The sequence below is a fragment of the Belonocnema kinseyi genome, chromosome 10 (genome assembly GCF_010883055.1).
Source record: "Belonocnema kinseyi isolate 2016_QV_RU_SX_M_011 chromosome 10, B_treatae_v1, whole genome shotgun sequence".
In the NCBI taxonomy this organism is placed as follows: domain Eukaryota; kingdom Metazoa; phylum Arthropoda; class Insecta; order Hymenoptera; family Cynipidae; genus Belonocnema; species Belonocnema kinseyi.
Genome location: NC_046666.1, coordinates 113,068,920 through 113,073,299, shown reverse-complemented (window position 1 = coordinate 113,073,299; position 4,380 = coordinate 113,068,920).

Genomic DNA, 4,380 nt, shown 5'->3' with positions numbered 1-4,380 from the left:
TGGCGCATTTGTCTAACCCAAATTCCATTCCAATCTCCCTAGTATACCGTTCGACAATCTCTAGAGCTAGATGTAGTTGCTCTTTGTTTTTAGCATAGATCATAGGATCGCCCATGTAAAATACATGAGTGACCTTGGACTTTTGATCTGCAGGTTTACCGCACAAGTACCCGTCGGAATGGCGAAGTGCTAGAGATAGTGGCAATAATATAAGGCAAAAGAGAAGTGGGCTCATGGTGTCGCCCTGAAAGACACCTCTCTGAAAGGTGACCTTGTTAGTTGTGACACGATCTTTTCCAGATGAGATAGTAAATCTGGTTTTCCACAGCGACATCAATCTCTCCATGCACCTAACTATTTGCGGATGAACCTTTAAGATTTCCAAAAGACAGATGATAAGTCTATGGATGGTCGAATCGAAAGCTTTCCGATAATCAATCCAGGACATCGATAGGTCACGCTGGTAGAATGCTGCATCTTTGCAGACACATCTATCGATGAGCAGGTTCTCCCGACATCCCGCTACGCCTTTCTTTGAGCCTCGTTGTTCATACATTTCTTGTCACACAGGTTCAGTTGCCCGAACAATCCTATCATTTAGGATAGCTGTGAATATCTTATAAGGTGTGTTCAGACAAGTGATTGGTCTGTAATTCTTTGGGTCAGCTAAGTTGCCTGTTTTCGGCAGGAGTATTGTGCGCTTTCCACCAATCACGCCGGAATCGGCTCTTCCGACTTTAAATATGAGGTGAAAATACGGGCCAAATGCTGATGGGTTGAAGAAAACTTCTTCCACCAGAAGGTTTTGATACAACCTGGACCCGGTGCGGAATAGTTCTTCATCCCTCTCAATACTTTTTTCACCTCCTCGGTAGTAATGGGTGGGCATTCTTTATCTGGTGTTATGAGGGCATCACATAACTCCTTGAAGCTATTTATATTTTCTGTGTCTTCGTCCAGACTATGCTGCACTTCGTAGACTTCTCTCAAAAATACTTCGACCTCCTCTGGTTTGGGTGGGTGTTCGATAGTAACTGGAGGGTCTTGGAAGAGTCAAGATGGGTCAGAGAGAAACTGTTGAGTTTCTCTGACCCGCCTCTCCCTCCGCTCTAGACTTCTCTTAGCATCAGATAGTATCCGTATTCTCTCAACAATATGCTGACTGATCGTCCGCAGCTTTGACTTGTTAAGTGTGTGATAACGGGTCCGGATTTCACGCGCGAATTTTCGAACCTTTGCGGTAAAATTCCTGCCAAATGTGATGTAGTCAATCACACACTGAATGCGGGACGCGTACTGTCTTGCCCAGCCTATCTTTATGGCAAGTTGATGCATTCGTCTTTTGGTCTTATGATCAACCGTTGGTTTTGTTTTACGGTTCGCATCGACCAAAGCTCTCGCTGCATTATACACATAATAATTGATAGCCCAGAGGTCGGGTTCTCCGGAAAAATGTCCACGAAGCTCGTCATCCATTTCTGCCAGATGTTTAGGCTTGAGAGAAACCTTGGTGTTGATGTTTCTCCGGGTCATAAAGCATCGCTCTTCCTCTACTGGATGTCTGCCCGAGGTTGGTCTTAGATTTGCCTCTCTTTCTCTGTTGCCGGCTTGTTCTAGCTGTGGTAGAGTAGGCGTTCCGCTTACATATCCCATTTTTCGGAGTAGTTGAGCATGGTTTCGCAGACGTTGCTGCGAAAAGTGCGATAGCTCCGGATGTTTCTCGCACCACAGAGCATTCAGCCGTGCAATGTAACCCCGTTCAGGGGCCACACTCGCATCGTAGCCCTCTAGCAAGTCGTGATTCAGTCGCTCCGTCCACCCAAAGGTCGCGAGACCCGCCGATCCATCGCATTAAATCCATTTTCATTGGCTCCCCCAGCTCTAGATTGGTCGGCATTGTTGGCCGACCCATTTTCGGGAGCCCTGCGCGTTCTGTTGTTTTGAACCGCACTTACTACAACTATGCTTGGTGTTCTCATTGTTGTTTCCACGAGAAGCTGGGGAAAGGGGTCCGTCCATCCTTGTAGAGTCCCGCATGCAAGGATAAGGCTGCGGACTCTGAGAGGTCGCCCGGTATCCCAGAGTCATTGTTCTAGACACCTCATCCAGGTGCCATTCGGCTTTCAGCATGGTTTTCACACTTCCGCTTGGGGGTTAATTCCTTCGGGACCACCCCTGGGCAATTGTCCGCGACTGTCTATTTATTTTTGTAACCATATTCAATTGAAACCCTTGGTACAGGGACCCTCTATCCGCAATCCAAGGACGCGTTCGGTGGCTTTGTCATAGGCCCTTCGGTTTGATTCGAGAGGAATCAAAACAATATATACATATATGTGTGTATGTGTGTGTATGGGTATAATAGTATAGATATTTATGTCCTTCATATTTTTTACTTGAAATAATGTAACCTCAAAATATACACATATAAAGAGGCGCGCGCCTTTTTATATATTTGAATCATCCAGAACAAATATTACATATTAGTAGACACGGCTTTTTTTACGTAAAAAAATTCATTGAGGAAATACCCCGTGCCCCAAGGTATACAATCCATCGAGAGGGAGAAATGGGTTAAGCTGGATCGGCTGTTTGCGTGAAGAAACTCACTATCTTCGGTTTGAAGTAAGTCTTCTTTACGTATACGCTGCAACGCGAAAAGGACTCTTACGTCAAACTTTGGAAAGAAACTTTTTTCTTTAAGACGGCAGAAATAATCACGGCTTATCACCAAAAAAAATTATTTGATGACAAAATTTCGTCACTTATTTATTACATGAAAACATTTGTTCTTGTTTACAAGGTTGAAGAAGTAAGAAAAAAATCTTTATTGGAATATATTGATTTTTAAAGAACAAGAAGCTTTAAGCATTATAACGCTAGGCGTAAATAATTTTTAAATATCTTCCTTTTTAATTTAACAGACACAATATTAAAATGGAAGTTTTAATATTGTCAGAAATAAATATTTACTTTAACTCTGCTAATATCTTTTTCAAATAAAAAAGTCGAGTTTTTTGCATTATTGTCGTTCTTTTTCTTCAAAAACTTTTTTTCGTTAATGAGGTAATTAATTTATAATGCATAATCCTTTCAAATTTTATCCAAGAAACTAAAAGTTAATGAAATATTTAAATCATTAGAAAATAAATTTATTTACGAACAAATTTAAAAAAGCAAGTTTTTTATTGAAGGAAATAATTAAAAATAATTATTTTAACAAAATCAAAAGTTTTCAATGGAATTAAATTTGTAAATAGTTAAACAAATGAAATGCAAACAAAAGCCGAATCGACCTGCTGGAAAATATAGTTTTTTATACATGACTGGTGGAGAAAATTTTAAAGTTTCAACTGATTTTTCTCAATCAGTACAAGATAAAGAAATAAAGGAATTTATTAAATGTAACTAATTAAAAAAACTAAGGAAACTTATATATTTATTACAAATAAAATAAAAACGGCGTCAAATTCCTTTAAAAAAATATAGGCTATTAAAATAAATAATAGTTCTGTGAAGTTATAGCATTTGGTTTGTATTATTTTTCACGATTGCGGTTTAAAAAATGTAATTAGTTCAGTTATTAAAACAACAAAAATACGAAAATTATGGAAGTTTGTATGTCATGTTTTAGTATTAAATGCTAATAAACAAAAATTAAGCAAACTTACATTTTTTCTTAAAGTTAGATTTTTGGAGTAGGGAAAATGACATTTTGTAAGACTGAGTTACTTCTTATTTCAATTTGAAAAAAATGGTTCATATTTATAACATGGCCTTAGCTAAACTGTAGAAGCAAGCCGTAATTTCCTTTGACTTTTGACTAATTTCCTTTCATATAGCACTAAATACACAAATATTTAAAAAATGCAACATTTCAGAAGAAATTTTTCTAGGTCTATAAGAAAATTTAAGGGAAAATTTGTTTAAATAAGTTTTTATAATGAAATTGCTATTTAGAACTTTTATTTCTTAACAAAAAAAAAAATAGTAACGACATATTCAACCACAATTCTGGTTGATTTAACCAGACTGTTTTTTTAGTTTATTTAAATTTAAATAAGACTTTACTGTATCTTCAGATTTACTTTTCTACTAATTTCTAAAAAAAATTATAATTTAAATAAAAAATAAAGTTTTTAATTCAAAATTTGTTATTATTGTTTTAACTCTTTACTTAAGTTTGGCCCTAATTTTGATTTCAAAAAGTCTTTAGAGTTTTCGAATTCCTTCAAGACCTTTTCTGCTTAATTGAAATTATTTTTTCATTCACTTATAAAGTAAAATCAGATTATTTCCATTTTGGATTTCAAATGCACTATAATTTGGCGAGACCGAATATATGGTTGCCCGTCGCGCCTCTACAAGTATGTGGAGGAA